This window comes from Emydura macquarii, unplaced genomic scaffold, assembly GCF_026122565.2.
Source record: "Emydura macquarii macquarii isolate MOO-44397 ecotype Brisbane River unplaced genomic scaffold, CSIRO-AGI_Emac_v2 contig_3080, whole genome shotgun sequence".
Taxonomy (NCBI): Eukaryota; Metazoa; Chordata; order Testudines; family Chelidae; genus Emydura; species Emydura macquarii.
In genome coordinates, this window is record NW_027133217.1 from 911,295 (window position 1) to 934,223 (window position 22,929).

A 22,929-nucleotide genomic window follows, 5' to 3' on the forward strand; every position below is an offset into this window, starting at 1 on the left:
CTCACAGCTGGCTGCCTTTGGCCAGCGAAGGCCCAGACTTCAGAGGCGTGTTCACATGAGTTCATTGATCATCTGGGGGCAGGGGGCAGGGCATTGATCAGTGCTTCATCTGCTGCCGCTACCTCTGCAACAGACTCACAATCGCTGCCATTCACTCTGCCGCTGCTGGCTCACTGCTGCTGTCGCGCACTTTGGTGACACCGGCTGCGACCGCTGCTCTTTGCGCGGTCACATTCTGAGGTTCCACCATTTAAGCCAGCTCTCAGTGATTTCAGCAGGTCATGGGGAACCTCACTGCAGGCAGGGAAGTTTCTTTCATGGCAACACTGTGAACCCACATCAGGTCTACAGCCCAGCAGCTAGGCCTGCTTAGCAGTCATTTCCCCTCTAGTGATCACTTAACAAAACAAAGAGTCTCAATTCAGTCTAATCAGCTCTGTCATTAAGCAGTGGAGAGGGGAGAGTCAAATGCTGTTTAGTTCTCTTCAGGCAACACCTACACCACTAGGTACAAATGTCTATCTCCACTCTTTGTCTCCTTCACTAGGATTTGGCATCCCTATGCCCTGCTTAGTGAAGGAGGTTCAACTGAGAGTGACCCTCAATCAGCGATGGCTAAATACAGTTCTGCTGCCCTTAACTCAGACAATCAGAATAACAACACTTCATTACCCCTACATTCAAATACGAGAGTGACTTGTAACTCAACACCAGCCAAAATCGATCATTTTGGCACAGCAACTCAATCTGCAGCTCACCTAGGCAGAGAGGGCGTGTCTATGCAAATACAGTCTGCTCCTGAAGTCTTTTCTCTAGATGTCAGGGGAGAGCTCATTCAGAGTTACATTAACAAAGTGCTAAGAACCTTTTAGTAAATGGTTGTGACTGAAAAGCAAAGATCCAGCGTACAAAAGAGTAACAGTTTGAGAAGTGCTGACGCGTTTTCATACATGGATAAAACAGTTAAACCAAGAATGGGTCATTATGTAAAATCACAGAGCTTACAACTGTGAGAGATTGAACACAAGTGACCTGGGGTGGTCTTTACACACCAGAAGCTTCCTGGACAAACGTTATCGATGGTATGGTATTTTCGGAGAAAGTTGATGGGGCTACAATAACTAAGCATTGGCAATCAAGACAGATGATATTTTCTGCAGGATTAATGACTGCTTGGAAGGAACTGATGGGGAGAGGCTTAGGAAAAGGGGCCGTTAACCATCAGCTATCTATTAATCCCTCAGAAATGCTTTTCACTGAGGTCACTACTGCTGTAATAAAAAGAAAGATATCAGAAGTATTAATATTTCCCCCTGCCCCCCAATAGATGATATCACTTCAGAATTGATACCCAGAGGATATTTCTTTGTAACCAATACCCATAACATTAGCCAGCAATCATATTTCTTGTTGTCTCAGCATTCCATCCAGCTTAGCATTATGTTTAGACTGGAAGTTGCTACTTTTTATGTGTCTACAAACCACAGAAAGAAAGCAGCTTGCATACACTATCAGCTTGCATACACTTGCATACACTATACCTGGCAGTGTGTTGAACTGGGGGCTCCACTAAAATAAGGACATGTACTAGGTGATGTTTAGTTGGAGTCTGAGCCTCCAAGATGCAGAGAATCTCCTGCATGTGGTATCTACGGTATTCCTTGGTGTCCAAAGGCTGGACTCAAACTTCACTGAAGTCAATGAAGAGGTTTCCACTGACTTGGACAGCCTTTGAATAAGCCTTTAAATACAGAACTGGGCAGAATTTCAGAGAACTAAACCCAACTCTGACGTGCTCCAGGAAATGGACCTTGTGAAAATTCTACTGGGGCATGCATGACTAGCAACAAATCTTGCCTCCAGGATAAAAGGTGGGCAAGAACACTTACCAATCAAGTCACTGATCCCTTGCTAACTTTGGCAAGAGTTGTGGGGGCTCAATAGCTGAAAGGGAACAATCTGCATCTTTCAGGATCAGATCCTTTCCTCTAAGCAATTATTTGGAGATGCTAAGTGGCACTGACTGTATCTATTATAACTATTAACAGTTTATTTGTATGATAGTAGCTCCTAGAGTCCCCATTCAGAGATCCTGGATCTGTTGTGCTAGGCACTGTACATACACATAATTTAAAAGAAGTCGCTTATAATTTATATCTGTAATGGGAGACAACACATAGAAATAACTGAGCAATTTATTTTTTGTGGGGAGGGATTCACACAAGCTAACAGTGAGAGAATCCATAGTAAGCTGGAGCCACTGAATATTGCTAGTAAAGATCCCTGAAATTCCAGGATAGATGTCACTAATGTATTTCTCATTAATTGCTATCAAACTCGGCACATCATCAATGTATTCTCCAAAAGAATGTCAACTCAGAAAAGAAGTTCTGCAGCCACAAACTGCCTACTTTGGAACACTGTCCATCTTCGTTATAGTATTGCACATAGCAACAACAACAACAAACTTAGTGGGGTCAGGATTGCTATAATAAGCTCCTATTTTCATGGCATTTTAACTTCAGCGTAAAAATTCTCCCCAGGCTGACGTGCCATATCACAGGTCTTTACTCATGGGGATTTTTTTCTTTCATGTGGATGACAATGGTTGTTGGGATTTTGATTTACATACAGTAATATTGCATGGGATTTTCAAATGGGTCAAAAAAAGCTGGGTGACTAACTCTCTAAATCCCATCCAGTGCCTTGAAAATATATAGCATCTTCACCTCAGCTTCACTCCACACCTCTCTTTTACACCCCTGTCCCCTGCCCTGTCTTCCTCATCCTCTTGAATTCCCTTCTCCACCCCCTATTTAAGTGATGTCTGTCTAACTAAACCCTCTACCCACTCCCCAAAATCGTGGTTACACTAACATGCTGTTTGCTGCCACTGTGTTGTACACTCTGTTTCAGTGTTAAATCCCTTTCCCCACCCTGTGCCTGGCTGGTCTATTTAGATTAAGCTATTGGGGGCAAGCTCTGCCATTTTGCTCTGTGTTTGTCATCACCTAGCATGATGGGATCCTGCTTCATGACTAGGGCTTTTGGGTGCTTGATAATACAAACAATATATAGTAATAATAATAACCTCCTAACCCAAAGAATTTTTTCATACAGACTATGGGCTCCATTCTCCTCTATGCAGGAACAGACCATCCTGGTCATAGGAAACTCTAAAACATTTAAACAACAGGATGATCTGAAACATTTCTTGTGTGCAAGATCAGCAGATTCAACAACATGCTGCCCCTCTGCTTCAACAGATCAAGTTTGCATTCAGTGGCACATTGGGTCTTTGAAGAAAGCAAAGAAATTTTCTGCACTGTCTAAGATGACCACAGGGCCTTCACCCAGAACACACCATCGGGTCCTTGCATGTGCCCCTTCAACCTCTTTAAGAACAAACCTCAGTCTGGCCCTACATAAAGATAAGAGATTTCAGAGTTTATAGCTGAACCTGAATTTCATCTGCTGAAGGTGAAAGGACTGCAAATTCCACATCACTTTCCAGATAATTGGATAAGAGACACACCTTTATGATCATTTACACAGGTACAATATTCTTGAGTGGTTCCCATTAAAGATTTTTTTCTTGAAAAAAAAAAAAGAAAATCATTGCCAAGAATTTTGGCCTTCCTACCTGTCTGGTCTTAACTGTTTCAAGTACAGCTAAATCATTTGAGTTGACAGCCCTTTTAGTTTGCTCTTTTTAAAAATAAAGATGTGAAATCAATGCAGCTAAACTGTTTTTCTTCTAATTACACGTGAAACATTATGGATCAGATATTGTTTTCCTTTTCACTTCAGAGAAGAATTAATCTTTGAATCAAATCAACAGAAAAAGGGTAACGGAATTTTTAATAAAAATACAAATAGGATTTGAAGTCAATATTTTTAAAAAACAAAGCGGACATCACATACATTAGTTAACACAGTCTTTCGTTAGCATCCATGGAATTCAGAAATATTGCATTAAATTCTTCTTTTGGATGCCTCTTGTAAACCCAGAATGTCATAATGGCTTCATCGGAGTTACTCTGGATTTACACTGCTCTAACCAAGGGTAGAATTTGGCTCATTATAACGATGTAGGATTTTATAATATCACAACCCAGCAGAATGTTGTTTAGGGATGCTTAAATTTTCAATCCACTGAATAATGAAACTCCATTATAAAAATTACATACTTTATATTATTGTTTGCAGACAATCGATCAGACATGATCAGAAATGCTAACATGTCAGTTCACAAATTTCCCAGTTAAAAACAAAAAATTCCCAATTTCTCAGTTTTACCATTTACATCTAAAGCAAAAATAGTCTAAATCATATTTTTAATTTAGATACTGTCTCCATGTATTCTGTATAATTGCTCCCTTCTCCCCTTAAAATATGATTGTATTCATATGGTAGATCCAGGGACCTGCAGTAGGAATGCATTGGAAATTAGAATTATATTACGTTCAGAAAATTAGGTTTTACAGATCTGGGTAAGGATATGTTCTTTTTATTATTTTGTGAGTCACATAATAGCACCAATACATGTAGCTCCTTAATGTATCTTTATTTGTTGTAATGTATTATTATGATGTATGTAACCCATGCTCACACAGTATGGCTCTGTCCCCCTCTAGTGGTGGATTCATGAGTCTGTTGCTGGCTTTGAGCTAACAGAGGAGGGTCTTTTAGCTTAAACAATAAAGGGCCCAGTCTCAGGTTCAATTCCCATGTCTGCCAGCCTACTCAGGGGTGCAATGTTACAATTATGTAGCACAACAGTTGTGCAAGGTGCATTAAAACCTAATTAAAAATAGCTACACAGTATCCCTTTCTCAAGAAGGGTACAATTGTGGGGCCAGATCTTATCAGGATAAGCCAAAGTCTCCAACCATTTCACTCTGTAAGAGAGAAATCCCAACATGAACCATATTTCTTCCAACCGACAATTCTCCAGTCTCAACATTTTTCATCCTAGAAATCAGCAGGAAGGGTCTGCATGACCTCAGTTTGAGAACTACTGCTGAAGCACATCCTGTGCGTAGCTCCATTGACTTCAACTGGTGGCAGCTCAGGATCAGGGCCATAATGGGAGTGGATCATCAGAGAAGAGAAGAGTCCTCATACTAGAAGGTGAAACATGCATTGCAGTCTTATGCCATCCAAATAACACTTTTACTTTCATATTACTGCCTCATTTCCAGATTCAGCAACTGCTCACTCAGCCTATAGCCAGCTGAAACATCTAGATCAAGTGAGGAATGATAAGTGGTCTATGCATTTCTATGTCAGTGTTACTTCCTTCTGTGAAATTCAGAATGCCTGCAGAAGAGTCACAGCTGATTAAAACAAGTATCTGCAAGAGTTTGCCCACCAGCCCTTTCCAAAGACCTGTGAAACTTCAGTACTAAGGACAGTTTATGTGGAGATAAATGCAACAGGAGCTGATTCATAAATGCTGCTGAAACAGAAAGCTGAAGTTCATCAAGAACAGTCAATGAAACAGAAGCACTGAATCAAAGGCTAAATGTATCTTAGTGCAATTGCCTTAATAACCAGCTTATGGTTATTCATTAGGAAGGTGGTGAAGCACTGGAATGGGTTACCTAGAGAGATGGTGGAATCTCCATTCTTAGAAGTTTTTAAGGTGTGGCTTGACAAAGCCCTGGCTGGGATGTTTTAGCTGAGGTTAGTCCTGCTTTGAGCAGGGGGTTGGACTAGATGACCTCCTGAGGTCCCTTCCAACCCTAATCTATGATTCGATGATTCCATGACCACTCACTATGAAAACAGAGTATCTTATTTTTGGAATAGGGTCAGACAAAGCAATAGAGCATGTTAAGATTGCACAGCTCCAGGAATTTTAGGGATCAAGCTATGTTTATTAGGAACACCAGTAAAGTTTGGAAGCCCACTGTAGAGAACAATGGTGTTCCTTGTCTGATGCAGAAGCATGGGCGATAAAGAGACAGCAGGTTCATCATCTACAGGTGTTTAATGTGACGTGTGTTCATGCCATTATAGTTACATAAAGAGACAGATTTTGAAATGAAAGTATTAGGATGGAAATCAAAGTCCCTGATGTGGCTGACAAAATCCAGGTAGCCCAACTTTGCTATTTCAGTAGAGGATGAATGAAGGGGACCTGGTGAAGATAGCATGGCAGGAGAGGGTGATATGAAAGAGACGTCAAGGAAAGCCAAGGAAGTGATGGATGGATTGCATCAGAGAAGATGGTAAACAGGTGGACCTTAGTGTTGCCTTGGACAGATGAAGATGGCAGATGCTTGCACAATGACCTGACCCCAGGGGATGGGATACAGGGAAAAAGAAGTAGTTTAAAAGTACTTCTAGGAAATGGTGGTAATTAAGGATAGGTGGACTGGTTTCAAAGAAGTAAGAATTGACTCCAACCTTTGGATTTCAAGAACCAAAGCTGAACTCTGAATCTGTACATAAAAAGCAAGTGAATTTAGTTTAGTTTCTCCATTTTGAGAAAGAAAATGAGTGCTACAGAGGCAAGGGGCACTTCCACATGTGTCCTCACTGACCTGCCCATTGATGGAAGTGCTATTCGGTCCCCCCACTCTTTTGAGACTCGGTCTCTCTGCTAAGTCTGGCCATTGCAGAGGTAGTTCAGAGCCAGTTGTGACAATAGGTGTGTGATGCTGACGCCAGTCCAGTGAACAATGGGAGAGGCCACAAATGATTTCACGTGAGCCACCAAAGACCCATGCGATGGTAATGACTTTTGGTCATGTCCCACATTACTTGTATTTCAGCCTTGGAAGGCTGTGTTCTGTAACCAACACATGGGACCGCGCAGTGCCCTAGAATTTATTTTTAAGATTTAAAAAAAATAAAAAAAGAACTAGATTTACTTCTTTTAAAATTAATTTTCCTTTCCTTTTCCTCCCCCCTCAATCTCCTCACTATTCCTTCATTTTCTGGGTTTGACCAGAAGTGACAACAGAGGCAATTAAGTACTGACAGAGAGGCCATACTAGTGGGTCTTTCTAGCAGGGTCTGTCTTTTTTGTTGTTTTTGTCCAGGGCTTATCACATGGGGGCCCTGGTCCATGATGGGGGAGCTTAGGCACTACTGCAGTGCAAATAAATTCATTAAATAATAATAAATATCAACAATAATTATTTCCAGCATGGACAAAAATGGGAAATCTTTCCTGATGATATGACATTGGCAGTCTGAGCCCCAAGCCAAAGATGATCACACATTTGGATACATTTTTAGAGACTCATCCAATGTTTTGGAGACTTGCTGGAGTCACAGCTGAACACTTGGGAGTTTGCCCATGATTTATGATGATTTGACATTTCTGTGCATATATCACCACTTATTTGTTTGAAAAGTGCATGGAAATGTCTGCAAATCCTTTTCTTCATTGCCGACTTAAGTTTAATTTATTTTCTTCATATAAAATTACTCACGGAAAGCTTTCTGCCAGAACCTTCCTTTTACAATCACCAAAAGTGTGTGTGTAACATTATTTCTAATATTGCATGTCTGGGTCCAGTTCTCCCCTCTGCCTTGTATATATCCCAGCTGTCACATACATAGATAGATGAGAGTGTATGCAGAGATCTGGCCAATTTCAGTTTCTCTAAAGAGGGAGGTGCCTGTTAATATGTGGTGTAATCCTGCAATCTGTAGCCTTGCAAACACTTCTCACTCATGCATCTAGTGGTTCCACTGGACAACAGCTTGCGGAGTGCCTTCAAGTCTCATGGAAGAATTGTGCCCTTGAAGACTATACCCAGGTCTCAAGGATGTACATAACTACAAAAAAACCCAAAAAAACAAAAACCTAGTCTCGTAGTATTTTCTTCGTGTTTGTGGCATTAAAACCAAAAAAATATTGTTTGGGCAAAGAGAAGAGCAGCCCTGATCCTCCTCTGCCTTGCAACTTGTGCAGTCATTTATATGATGCAAAAGTAGGTAGAGGACACTACCTTTCTGATTGGGTAGCATTTTACACCCTCTCTGCACAGGTGAGAATGATTAGGCAATGTATGTAGCAGACAAAGCACTGGCCTGGGATGCCAAAGACTGAAGTTTTAGTCCTGGATCTGCCACCAGCCTGGGTGATCTTAGGCAAGTCATTTCATATCTTTGTGCTTCACTTTGTTCTGCCCTATCTGTAAAATGGGGATAATGATCCTGCCTTACTTTGCTAAGCACTTTGAGATCTACTGATGAAAAGTGCCATATAAAACCTGGGTATTATTATTACACAAGGTGCAAGACAAAGGATAATCAGTCAGAGAGTCTTTTAAAGACATTATTCAGATTTGACTTACTCTATCGTATTTAATGTGGCTCATCAATGTTTTTGCAACCTTCACAAATACCTTGGATGCTCCAGAGTTGGCGCCATGATCAACATAATTGAAAAATTAGCAGTTGGAAAAATTTAATCCAGGTTTGAATAAATCCAAAAGGTCAGACACCTAAACCCTGAATTCCAAGCAAGACTTTAATGGTAATAACTATTCCACGGTTTAGAATTACTAGGAACCCTTTTACATTGAAATAGCAAACCACTAACTCTGTATCCGCAGGTGTGATTCAAAAAATGTGAGATCTGACCTGGTTAGCTGATCATAGTGGTCAGCGGTGACAGGACTAGTTGAGAACGTTGAAGAGAAGGTATGTCTGCCTATGATGCACAGTAAAGAAAAACTTGAAACCACACTTCTCTCTCATATTCCCTTCCCTCACAACCCATCTTTATCCTGAACACACCTCAAACCAAAGTCTATTCTTCCACTAATTGCATGAGCATAAATGTGCCCTTTATTCTATCTGTATTCACCCCTCTCCATTTCTATTCCTCTTAATTCTTCTGCCTTTCAGCATCCCTGGTCTTTGATGCATTACATCACTTGTCTGCACTGCTCAGAGACAGACACGCAGCAGCTACATTAAACACACCAGATACTTCAACGAGGCATTGATCTTTAGAAGGGTCAACATGCTAGGACTAAAGTGCCAATGTAAAGAAAAAAGATAATATCCTCAGTAAATTCCTAACATCATAATTCTTACATGCATATCTGGGTTTCAGAATTTATGTTTATTGCTAGCATGCTGCAGTGTTGCTATATCTGAAAAATCATTTTCATACTGCAATGTTACTATATTAGTATTTACAAAACCAACCTCTGTTCAACCAAAATACACCTCCATTCCCAGTGAGGGTAGTTTAAAGGTTCACCTCTATTTCACCATGGAAAGAGGGAGAAGCCCCACGGTGTGAGATACTTGAAATCAGACTATACACAGCACTAGAAAAATCTAACATAGGAACCAGTCCTACTCTGCAGGGAGATAGACTGGATAACCTGAAAAAGCAGATTTTTTTATAATTGTGCATGCACTTTTGCACATACACAAATTTGCATGCAATTGCCTCATGAATTTGCAGCTGGTAAGGCATGCAAATTCATGGTGTTATAGCTAAGTGATCATTTGTATATGTAACCATGCTAGTTACGTGTGCAGATTAGACTTCCGAGTCTGTGCATATTTTTGTATATGCAGCTATGAATATCTGTCTCACATCAATAGCTATTTTCCAAACCCACCTCTCACTTCAATAACTGTTACTAGACCATAACAGGAATGTTTATTTTAATTCACCTTGCATTGACATTCGGGGAGCAAAGGTATCTTTTACTGTTGAAAGGTTTTAACCTTGGCTTCTTACACACCCAATGTTGGCAATAGATTAAAAACAAATTCTATATATCATAGTATTTTGCACTTCTCTAGCAACTTTCAAAATAATGTTATAGGGCATTATAAACATTAAGAGACAAATTATGTCCTCTGAAGTATCTTATCTAGCCCCTACTGAAATCAGAACAACCTAGGGAACGTTAGGGTACAATTTCACCCTAGATAACAAGGCGTATTCCACAGTGCCCTTTGAGGTAGGTGACTATCGAATACAGATGGGCCTCAGCTACAAAATTTGAGGAGTTTGGTTTAAGTTCTGATTCAGGCTCAGCTCTAATTATTGTTATGCCCATTTACAGAGGTCTATGTTGAAGGACAGAAGACTTAAGTGACTTGCCCAAGGTCACTAAGCAGGTCAGTAGCAGAGTTGGAAATAGATGTAGCTGGTTCTAGCAGTCAGTCACCTGATCCAAGCACCAGTAAAGGCACTCATGAAGTCAAAAGAATTCTTTGGAAACAAGATGAATGCGGGCTAGTGAAGATCAAAGAGGAAGTGTCAGACATAAGTGGCTTTTCTTCACTTTCAAGGGCCTTCACAGTCAATCCCCACTTCACATATTAGCTCATTTTCTGCTAAGCTACTGAGACTTGCCTCTGATTACCTATAGTGCTGGCCTCCACTGCCTACGTATTAAATTTTGAAATAAACACCTTGGTGCTTTTCCCCGCTCGCTTAGGAGGCCCTCCCTTTAAACATCCACCTGCAGATCCCTCCTCAGAACTCTCCTTTGACATAATGCCTACAAAAAACTTGACAGCGGTTAGGCTGCTGGTGAACGGATGCTGCGGCCCATCACGCTGACCAATATTATTTCATTGTTACATTGTATTCTTAAAATCATAGAAGACGAGGGTTGGAAGGGACTTCAGGAGGTCATCTAGTCCAACCCCCTTCCATCGGTCTATACCCATCTGTCTCTTGATGTATACTTAGATGGTAAAGCTCTTGAGTCATGGACTGTGCTTTTGTTCTGTGTTTGTACCGTGCCTAGACAGAGGGGTCCTGGTTCCTGGATGAGGCTTGTTGGTGCTGTGCTAATACAAATAATAAATCATAACCATTATAATACTGTAAATTGAAATGACTCTTGCCCTACCTCACAGAACAGAAGGAGAAAGCATTATGTTTGAGTAGTAAGTGGGGTCTCTGTCACTTGTACAAGTGCAATGTGATCAAACAAAATCACACGCCTCCCATAGCTTCTCACAGAACCACATTTGCTTCAACGTGGAATATTTCATTAATTGTGTAAGCCGGGTCTGAATGAGCCCTCCCCCACCATGCTGGCTGGCAGGGAGGGAAACAGGTGTCAGGGCCAGACTGTATTTGCATGAGCACACCTACCCTGCTTAGGTGTTCAGCATAGAATCATAGAATATTAGGGTTGGAAGGGACCTCAGGAGGTCATTTAGTCCAACGCCCTGCTCAAAGCAGGACCAACCCCATCTAAATCATCCCAGCCAGGGCTTTGTCAAGCTGCACCTTAAAAACCTCTAAGGATGGAGATTCCACCACCTCCCTAGATAACCCATTCCAGTGCTTCACCACCCTCCTAGAGAAAAAGATTTCTCTAATATCCAACCTAGACCTCCCCCACTGCAACTTGAGACCATTGCTCCTAGTTCTGTCATCTGCCACCACTGAGAACAGACTAGCTCCATCCTCCAGGGAACCCCCTTCAGGTAGTTGAAGGCTGCTATAGAATCCCTCCTCATTCTTCTCTTCTGCAGACTAAACAAGCCTAGTTCCCTCAGCCTCTCGTCATAATTCATGTGCTCCAGCTCTGTAATCATTTTTGTTGCCCTCCGCTAGACTCTCTCCAATTCCTAGTACTGAGGTGAGGCTGATGGATCTGTAGTTCCCCGGATCCTCCTCCTCCCCTTTTTTGAAGATGGGCTCTATATTTACCTTTTTCCAATCATCTGGGACCTCCCCCAATGTCCGAGAGTTTTCAAAGATAATGGCCAATGGCTCTGCAATCACATCAGCCAACTCCCTCAGCACCCTCGGGTGCATTGCATCTGGTCCCACGGACTTGCGCATGTCCAGTTTTTCTAAATAGCCCTAAACCTGTTCTTTTAGCACTAAAGGCTGCTCACCTCCTCCCCATTCTGTGCTGCCCAGTGCAGGAGTCTGGGAGCTGATCTTCTCTATGAAGACAGAGGCAAAAAAAAGCATTGATTGCGTCAGCTTCTTCCACATCATTTTTCACTAGGTTGTCTCCCCCATTCGGTAAGGGGCCCACACTTTCCCTGACTTCTTTCTTGTTGCATGATGGCACTGCTTTGCCCAAATGACCCCTTTGGCTGGTGCTGGGTTACAAATCACTCCAGCATTAAATGCAGGGGTAATGAGATGTTGTTCTCATCATTGTATGAGCAGAGGGCAGTAGAACTGTGCTGAGCCTGCTCTGATGGTGGGTCGCTATGATCGGAACTGAAATGGCTAAGCAAGGGGCTAAGCAAGAGGCCTGAAGTTATATAGGGGGTGGGGAAAGGTATTCCTGCCTTCAAGGGGGGGCTTTGCCACAGAGCCCGAGGCCTGGTTTAACCTTCCCCCTGCCCCTGTTCAAAGATAGAGCTCATTAAAATTCCATTAGGAGTCTTTTGTTTTGTTACGTGCACGCTAGAGCTGAAATCATGGCCCCTGGGACAGTGCTTTGCCCAGCTTCAGCACTGAGGGTCAGCCCCTGAGAGCTGACAGACACTAAGAACTGGGTGGAACCTCAAGAAACTGCCCCGCAGAGGTCCTAGGGGAGAAGCAGGTGGTAGCGGAAGGTGATGGTGTGTGGCGGAGTGTCTGGCAAAAGGTGGCCAGCCGAGTGGCCGGCAGCGCAGCTAGAGGGCGAATGGCAAAGTGGCCAGCCAGGTGGCTTCTTTCCTTCTCCCCCCAGTCACGGTGGGAGGTGAACTCTGCAGCTGTGCCTCTAGACTCTGGGTCGGCCCTGACTAAGGACAACACCTGTGAGTGGGGGGCTGTGACAGGAGAGGCACATTGAAGGAACTTCTTGTTGCTGGACTTAAGAACCTGCAGCAAAAGGAAACTGCCCCACGTACTCTGGGGCGGGTGTTTTGTTCATGGTTTTATGCGTGTGAATCCTGCCTGCAGCCTTTTCCCCAGCTAAAGCTGGGTTACTTTTCCCCTTTTATTAAAGGTCTCTTTGCTACACTCAGTCTCGGTGCTTGCGAGAGGGGAGTCTTGTCTCTAGAGGTGCCCCAGGGGTGGTGTGTAATTGTCCCACATTACTGGGACAAGCCAGTTTGGGGTTGTATTGTTGAAAGGACCCCTTAGATATTGAACCCTGCCCTGGATGCTGCCAGCTCCAACTGGCAGAAGGGTTACAATGGCTTGGAGAGGTCCGCTGAGCTGTGATTGCTAATTGTGGCTTTTATCCCAGCCTGTGCGCCTTAACTGTAGTAAAGCATTTACTGCCTTCCTTCTTTGTATCTGGAGCTTAACTAACAGTTCCCCCTTCCCATCTGCTGTTCTTCTGAGACTGCAGTTCAGATGATTGTGCCTTCATTGTCTCATTCACAGCTGACAGCTTGCTTGCCTGACCCTATGTACTTTTCCCACTGTTTTGCTCCTGCTTTCCAACCTTGCTCTCACTTCTCTCATTCAGCACCCACACACCCTTCCACCACACATCTGGCTCCCCCGCCCCAATGCTTTTCTCCAGCCTACGCCTCCCCCTAATTACAGCCTCTTCACCTTGCTCTGCCTACAACTTGTTAATCGCTCCTTCTCTTTTCTCCTCTAGCCTTTTCCCGGCCCTGTGCAACCCATGACACTCCTCCCTATTACTCTGCTTTCCCTATCCCTATATCTACCCTTTCATCCTCCAAGTCAGCCATGCTCGGAGCCCATAGAACTGTTTCCAGATCCTACCCTAAGATGGCCATTTTCTACTCCTAAAATATTCTATAGCAGTCCTACCTTCCCTCAGCCCCCATCTACGAGCCGTTGCAAGTCCTATCCTATATTTTCCTCTCTGCAACTGCTTTCCACCAGCTACCTTGCTTTCTCCCCAGGTCCCATTTTCCCCCCTCCTCCTCCTCCAGATCTCCCCATTCACATTCTTTCCACTGAAGTCCTCCTGCATCTCTTGTCTTTCTTCTGCATCCCCTTCCACCATCACCACTCCACTTCTCTTTGCTAATCCCTACTTTTTTGCAGGGAAATTAGCTTTGGAGACCAGACAAGTTTGATTCATCCCAATTAGCTGAAAATGTTTGGTCTCTGCACTTAGCTTTGGGCAACTGAAAAACTAAAAAGTCAGACGTTACAATTCCCAAATGCCCTTCATCTTCCAGGTAAATTACTACTATTATTATTATTTTTACACCACTCTAAAGTATGTGAGGAGCTCTTCAATACAAATAGAAAGACAAGGTCTCTGCTCTGAAGTACTGACAAAGTAATAATTAAAACAAGTGAAACTTTTCTTACGAATCAATATGTCTGTGTGGATCTAAAGAACGATTATAAAAACCAAGCTTATAAGCTGTCTTGGTCTGATGTGATATGTTACACTGGAACACAGTCGTTCTTAGGTATGAAGGCCAGGAATCCCAAAAGTGACCAGTGATTCTGGATACTCAACTGAAGACATTTTAAAAGGGCTGAATTTTCAAAGAGAGTATTCATTTTCAAAATGAGTTAGGAGCCTAAATCTCAGTAAAGAAACGGAAAAAGAATCACTTTTGATAAATAATACGTAGACATTTAAAATATATATATATATACCACCAACGTCCTAAAAATTATACCCCACAAAGGCATCTCAAGTTGAGTTCCCAAAAATGGAGGTACTAAAATAACTATTATCTTTTTAAAATCTTGGCCCAAAACTTTTTTCACATTCATGTTACGATAGAATCAGAAAGGTACCCGTATAATGGCAAGAGAGTGTTTGTCCATTTGCTGGGCTTGCAAGTGGAAATATTTTTATCGTCATTATTATTGCTAAACTAAGTTTTACGAGACACAATAAACATGTATGGAAAATGAAAAGGAAATGGTGAAGCTTAGAACTGGCCAGTCTGAACATCTAAGGGCCATGCTGAGCCTATGACTTTTTTTCTTTTTTAAATTAAATGATCTCTTTACGTCCCCAAGCATGAATGTGTTGGACTCTCCGGCCCTCCTAGAGAAGGGACTGAAACTCACAATGGCTCCCAGCTTTAAACTTTCAACACATGGCCTCCTTTGGCAAACTGAGCAGAAGGCTTTCGGGAAAAGGACTGTGCAGGGAGACACGGTCACGCATGTAGGCACTGTAGCTGCATTTGGATCAGCTGTTCCTGGGACTGAGGCTTGGGCGGCATGATACACAACCAAGCAGTTTATACATTCTCTCTTCTTATTCAGTGCTTAAAATAAGGCTCCAACAGCTGCCACCTGCCAAATCCAGTGCCCGTGTAACTCCACTGCTGCAGTGGAATTGTATCCGCATGCATAGGGACCAAATACAATGTCTGACTTAGTCAAACACAGGGATAACAGGGTGAGATTTAATGGCTGGGCTGGTTCTGTAACTTAGCCAAATTAAGAGTTAGCCCCAAGCATGTGTCAATTGGCCAGCAGCACAGAGCCCTGTGGTACAGGGCCGTGCTCTGTCAGCACCCCAGCTAGCTCATACCCAAGATTGGGCCTTCTGTGGCCTCCTCACTTTGAAACAAGACCTTCAGGGCCCAGCCCTGCTGTGACCCAGGCCTCCATATCCTTCTGTCCCGAGGTGTAAACATCCTCTGCAGAGCTGCAGGAACCAGGGTGCAGAAACCCTACGCAGGTGACAAACCTCTCCTGAGGATGGGCCCTTCCCAACAGCTGCCACCTGCCAAATCCAGTGCCAGCGCCAATCATATAAAATTAAGAGAAAAACCATCAATTTTACCCAGTCAGACTGCCAGCCAGGCGAGACATGGACAAAACAGATCCAAGTAAGTTTAACTCCAGGAACCCTAACCATGAATACTCTCAATTACTTTTGCTTTCCTCATCTCATCATTGTCACCCCAGTTTCCCTGCCTACCTCACTCCCCTCAGGAAGTATTTACAGATGCAGTTCTTCTATGGAGCATAAAGCCTCATCTTCCCTGCCATCTGGTCGCTCTCTCTCTCTGCCTCTTATGGGTTGTGTACCAGGAAGCCCCCGTTGTTTCAGAGCCACCCCCTACCTATGACCCTGATAGGGGAAGAGCAGCCACGTCGGAACGGGAAGCAGGAAGCAGCAGACCACAGAGGATCATCATTCAAAATGAAGAGGTTGTCGTCTAGTAGTTACAGCGTGGGCCTGAGAATTTTTTAGTGGTGAGAGTAATTAATCACTGGAACAATTGACCCAGATTCGTGGTGGAGTCTCCGTCACTGGAAATTTTAAAATCAAGATTGGATGTTTTTCCAAAAAAAAAAAAAAAAAAATCTGCTTTGGGAATTATTGTAGGGAAGTTCTCTGGCCTGTGTTACACAGGAGATCAGAGTAGATGGTCACAGTAGTCCCTGCTGGCCTGGGAATCTATGTATCAGCACTCTGGGTTCTGTCTCAGGTCTGCATACTCTTGGTGAGTTTCTTAGGTCAACGTTGAGAAGCGTCTACTAATTCTGGGCACCTCTATTTTTGAGGTGTCTCATCTTGACAGACTCACGACCCAATTTTCCGCGGCACTGATCACCCACCACTCCCAATGACTTCAGACAGGAACTGCGGGTGCTCAGCACCTCTGAACAACACGTTTCTAGGTGTCCTCAAGTTAGTCACCCAAAAACCAAAGCACTCAAAAAACCAGCAGACAGGTTGAAAAACATACTCTCTGTGCATCAGTGATTCCACCTGTAAAATGCTGATCCCGCTTTTAGAGCTTGCAGATATGTGAGAATAAATGAATGTTGCCTTTGCTCTTTCAGATCTGCAAACAAATGGGGCTACGTAAAAGTGGGTACATACAAATGGGACTACAACAAAAGTGCTGCGTACCTTTATTGTGCCCGTAGTCACACTTCTACAACTAGAAGCAGATTAGTAGTAAATTCCCAGTTGTTTTTTACATCTGAGATTGGATAGAAAAATCAATTATTAATCTCTCACTAACACACTTGCTTCCATGATATCTAGACTCTGTAGTGGTGTTTCAGTTTCCCAAGCCTCTCTTCATTCCTTGTCTGACACTGACAGATAAGGTATTTCAATTATTCTATTCCATTCAGGTTCTTATACTGTTTCTGTGGTACTAAAGCCTCAGTGGTACACTGGGCAATGTGACTAGCATCTGTCATGGGCAGTTCCTTCTCCATTCCTCAATCCAGGGAGAAAAATTGAAGGTTTTTTCTAAATGTTGTGCTAGGTTCTGTTATTTACCTTTGCACTTGGACAGGAACCTGGAGAGAATTCAGCTAATTCTTAGTTTCTGTGGCAGTGAATGCCAGAGACTTGGGTTCTGGATAAGAACTAGGATAGAGCAGAACTGAAGGTTCAAGCCAGCATGTGAGTGCAAGTCACTTCAGTGGAGTTACTAGGATATGCAAGTGTATTGTTGGTAGTCATTTGATGTTGTTTACATGTGTCTTGTTAAGAGGTTAGCAGTGTAGATAAACTGCTTTCCTGTCTGTCACTGTTCTATTGATTAAGAGTTCGAAAGGAACATATGAACATTTAGATGGAACTTTGGATGTAACAATGCGATTGTATTTCTCTTTGAAGTTTAAGTAATAAATACCTGTGAATGGTTGTAAATGGACAATTGCCTTGTGCTAATGTAACTAGTCATGGGTGTGCTCAGGACCTGGGAGATGATACTTCAGAGCCACAAGCAATAATCTGTTAATTGTTCAAGGAGGCACCTGCTGTCAAGAAAATATCAGTCAGCCTGCATGGATCTGTAAAAGACTCTAGTGGACTGATCCTTTTTATCTCAAATCTGTCCAAGTTCATCAGGGAAAGTTTGGATCACAAGATTGGGATCCCAGCACCAGCCTGGAATCACCCTGCTAAATCTCATGGGAGAATTTGAATAAACTCTGCGCATGGACTATTTAGTCTTCATTTCTCTGGACTGGGTTTCTAACAAAGAAGCTCTAAACAAGGACTCAATCCCCAAGCTGTTTGGGTAATTTCAGAGACTTTGCAATTTAAGAACTTTGCAATTCAGTTATAATCTCTAGCTTTATTTTCATCGGTGTATGTATACTGACCTTTTAACTGTTACTCTTTCCTTTTTTAAAAAAAATAAATATTAGTTTAGTTAAGAAGCCTTGGCTTTAAGCCTGTATTTGGGTAAGATCTGAACTATTCATTGACCTGTTTGGTAATGTGTCTGATCATTTGGGATTGGTAGGATTTTTTTACATGTGATGGATAAAGATTTCAGTAATCCTCATCATATTTATCTTGACTGTCTGGGTGCTAGCCCAAGGGCTGGATAGTTTTAAGGAAACTGTGTTTTATCTACTGAATGACCAGAGAGGTCATCAGAACCTGTTTGTTGCTGGCTTGGTATATCTTATGAAAGAAAAACCACCAATATTTAGGGCTTTGCCTGCCCCATTCTTTGCAGATTGCCCTGTTTAAACTATCTCAGGCAAACATCACACTGATAATTAGGTGTATTTTGTATCAGTGAAATATATTGTCACATCATCAAGCTCAAAAATAAATCACATCCTAATTCCTACATTTTTATGTTTCCCTCCATTGTCTCTCCTCCTCCTTCCCCCCCCCCCCCCCCCAACAAAATCCCTGGGCTTGCAAGAACAATCCAATGCCTTTCAGAAAGAGTAGTACCTCTCTCTAAGCAACTTTATCATCTTCTCACCAGAATATTTAGTCTCTTATATGAGAAATTATGCTGCTTTGCTCCCTTTTATCCCTGATGCTGTGTGCAATTGCAAAAATTGATCCAGCTCAGTGTCTAAAAGCCATTTTCCAATCCAGCATGATAATGCGGCAGCAGTATACAGCACTGATTCAGAAGCAGAAAGAAACTCACGCCCTGGACTCCTAGCACCAGATTTGGAGCTCATTTGTACTGGTCTAAATCCAGAGTAACCTCCACTGTTGTCAGTGGAGCTGTTCCATATTTACACCAGTGTAAACTGAGATCAGGGTATGACCCGCTCTTTAATTTTCATTGCTGCACAGAAAGGAATATGATTTTAGTGGATTTTGGGAATTTGACCCAAGAAACTCAAACTCAGACTATAAGGTCAGAAGGGACCATTATGATCATCTAGTCTGACCTCCTGCACAGCGCAGGCCACAGAACTTCACCCGCCCACTCCTGTAATAGACCCCTAACCTATGGCTGAGTTATTGAAGTCCTCAAATAATGATTTAAAGATTTCAAGGTACAGAGAATCCACCAGCAAGAGACCTGTGCCCCATACTACAGAGGAAGGCGAAAAAGCAAGAGACAAGGGTTAAAGAATGTATATTTTATAGTCTATGGGAATTAAAATGGAGTTGAACGGCAAAAACATTCTGTGTACTAAAAATAAATCCCTCTGCAGTTTCCATTGGGTACTGCGTTTCTCACTGCCTACCCCAAAGTATCATGAAGAACCGAACTGCTTCACTCCCAAAGAGGCTGCATTTCAGTGGTGAGTTCAGTAAGCTGGATCTCAGCTTGGAAGCAAGGCTGAGACTCCTGAATGAGCTGGCTGGAATACTTGTGTATGGTTCAGTAAGAGGACTCATGGGAGCTACCGGGGTTTACATAAACTAAGGCAAACCCACTAATATTTGTGAAGCTGACGGAACCACTGGGAGAGGCCCTGAAAACCTGGCTTTCTTCTGGTCAGGGACACTTGGTCACCCTAAGTTCTCTGCATCTCTCCGGCTTGGGCCCTTCGGAATCAGACGAGCCAGTCATAAAGTTTTGGCAGCGAGGAGCAAGAATGAGGTATGCACAAAAAACCCCGCAAAACAAAACTCCTCCCCCCCCCACCGCGTAAGACACTCAGAGTCTCTCAAAGGCAATACACATGTTTTGAGGCAATTGCCACAGATGGAGGGGGAGGAAGGCAGCAGAGAGACAGAGAGAGGAGTGATCCCCGTAAAAAAAAAAAAATGCGGAGGAGCAGAGCTGAAGGGAAATATGACGGCTACATGGCACTCAGTGAGCCTGTTTTTACCCACCAGAAAGACAAGAGAAGAGAGAGGGTTAATTTTCAAGAACAACCGTCTCTATTCTAATCCATGCCGCAGGTGGCTCAGACGCATTCCCTTCCAAACAGGGGGATCAAGAGAGGTGCTAACTAATGTTAAATGACGATACAGGGTGGGCAGCAGGGAAGATGGCTCAACTTTCTGCTCTCATTACATGCCATTTGAATCAAGACTGTTTGCAGGGACTATCCCCTTCTTTGCCTAAATTTGGGAGGGGAGGAAAGGGAGGCCCTCATACCCACAGGGTGATATGTAGAAGCTCTCCCAACTCCTCCCACGAGAAGGAACTCCTCAGAGATAGGTGAGCACAACACTGGAGATTCTTCCATCTCTTTTTGCAGGTGCTCACTTCCCCCATTTTTCTACCCATTTTAGATCGTGATCTGGTTTCACCATCCACCTCAGCATCACTTTGAATGCCCATCTTCCGTGGTGGATACGACAGTGGCAGAACAGTGGAGTTACTTAGCGCCGTGCTGTCAGTCGGGGCAGAACTGATTTTTTGGCAGGGCCTGTGGTTGACATGGGTGGGTCGGCCGAAAAACAAGCGCTTCCCGAACTTCCGGTCACGTGACTGGAAGCAGGCAGTTTGGGAAACGACCAGCCGAGAAACTAAGCTGCCCGATGCTCCAGTTGCCAAGGCAGCTTAAGCAGAGCATCGGCAACAGAACTTCTACAAGAGATTGGGTGCGCCTGCTTTCAAAGTGGATGTGCCATGGCTCACCCGGGCCCACCCATAGCTACACCACTGGCTGACACGGTTTTTTATATTAGCAGCTGTGTTCCACTGTGCACAGACAGGAAGCAATAAAAGGCAATCCAGTGGGGGTTGGAGAGTCTGCCTCAGAGAGTCCAACAAAGGGAGACTGTGGCATTGAGAAGCTTGACTTCCCACCCCAGGAAAGAGGAAAAATGAACTTCCTCTTCCCCCTGCTCAAGTAAGGTCTCCAGGATATGGCACGTGTAGCATTTGCACAGTGACTGGTGATCAGAGTCGTGGAGCCTTGAAATTAATTTGCATTTCCTGCCCTGCAAGGTGAATTCCATTGACCAATACTGAGTTCCTGTTAATAAATAACTAAATAGAAATAACCCTGCCTCCCACAGGAGAGGTAGAACTTTAAGGCTCCAGAGATTATTTTAAAAGGTTCAACCAAACAAAATTTGGATAAAACACTTGGGGCTAGTTGAATCCCGCATAACAGGTTTCTTTTCATTCCCATTCCCAGAAGTCCTGCTGAAGGACAGACTAAGGGTGGAACTCTTAGGCCCCGATTCTGTACTGTCCGGTACCCTGGTACGTTTTATTTCCAGTCTGCACAATGCCATGGAGAACCAGGCCGTTGGAGTTTCATTGTTGAAATGAACAGGAGCAGCTCCTGCAGCTTGTTAGAGGAAAATGCCAAGCCTGACACGGCTGGAACTGATCTTATTCCATGATTAGCTGACTTTCTAACATGGACAAATCTGAAAGGAAGAGGAAAATGAAACATACTAGAAGAGGATTGTAAAGGGAACAAGAATCTCTTACTATTTAGATCAATAATTTAGACACATAATGACAAGGGATGAGTGCCTCTGTGGGCTCTTGGCGTGACCAGCAACTTCCCAAAACCTGGAGTGAATCACTTTTTGATCCATTTTGATCCACCGATGTCAGATCAAGACGACTAAGCTATGTTCTGACATGGCCCCATCACTGTTGGGCACAAATGCTGGCCCTTATCATGGGCATTTCCACCTCTCCAATAACCTGGCTAAAAAAAGACCTTCCAGCATCCCTGGAAAGTCAGCAGATTACGGTTCATTATGTTCGTTTAGGGATCTCCCCTTACTGGGATGTTGCTAAACGGACTCAATTAGGTTTTCCCACAATGCCAAGTGCTCCGGTAGAACTCATTCCTTCTTGGTGCCCAAGAAGTTTCTCCTTATCCATCCTGTGTGCCTAAGATGAACTGCCGTTTTCCAATAGCCTACAGGTTAACAGCCCTTCTGGGGACTTGGGGTATGTCTGCAGTGCTTAGCCCAACTAGCTCACATACTGATAGCAGTAAAGTCATGGCAGCACGTGCTCCTGCATAAGCTAGCTGCCAAAGCTTCACTGTCATTGGGTCTCGCAGTAGCTCAATGAAAGCTAGCCCAGGTACGTTTACAAGAGCAGCATTGTGGACAATACCCTCCGGGCGATCTGTGAAAGCTCTCCCTGCTCCTCCCAGGAGCTCCTAAAGACTGGAGTGCCTTCCATTTCTTTTTCCAGGTGCTCTCTTTCCCCATTTTAGCCCTTGATTTGGTTTCACCATCCACCTCCACATCACTTTTGCCCATCTTCTGTGATGGACACTTTAGTGGCAAAGGCAGCATGGTCTATTAATTAGAACAGAGGACAAAAATCAGAACAACAACTCAACACCAGTGTTCCGACCCACTTTTACACCACATGTCATGTACAACACACTTGAAATCACCAATAAATTTGGTGCTAGGTGCATTTACCTGCATGCTAAGTGACATCTAGTGACCAAAGGAAAAATTGCAGGTGTATATTCATCCTGAATGTACTTGTCTTTAACATGGCTCCTTTTTTGGTACCTGAGAGGCCGAGCCTGGAACGCAAGCACTATAAACCAACGGCTCTCAGTTGATCTCCCGCGGCTGACCATTTCTTAGGAGAGAAATGGTCTCATGGCCGGCTCCCCTCTTCTTCCCAGTTCCAAAGCTTCCCTCAGGCAGGAGCTGGATTACATGAAAAAGGAATTGTAGGGGAGGATAATGAAGGAAATAAACGTCACACTGGACCTCATCTAAAGCTCATTAAAGTCAATGGGAGATTTGGTATCAAGAGCTTAACATGCTGGGTGCAGCTGTTTGGGAAGGTCCACTCATTCTGTTCTTTGTAGCTTCTTATCCTGCCCTCATCACTGTAGTAGGAGTATCTTCCGCTAGTGCATTAGAGGTATATCTACACTGTGATAAAAACCCCACAGCACTGTGCCTCAGAGCTCAGGTC

The 22,929-nt window shown here is 43.4% G+C and overlaps 1 protein-coding gene across 1 annotated transcript in view; it reads right to left on the reverse strand.

Moving 5' to 3' along the window:
- Positions 1-22,929, reverse strand: part of CRHR2 (corticotropin releasing hormone receptor 2) — a 237,009-nt gene that overhangs the window by 140,498 nt on the left and 73,582 nt on the right. The window lies entirely within an intron of this gene.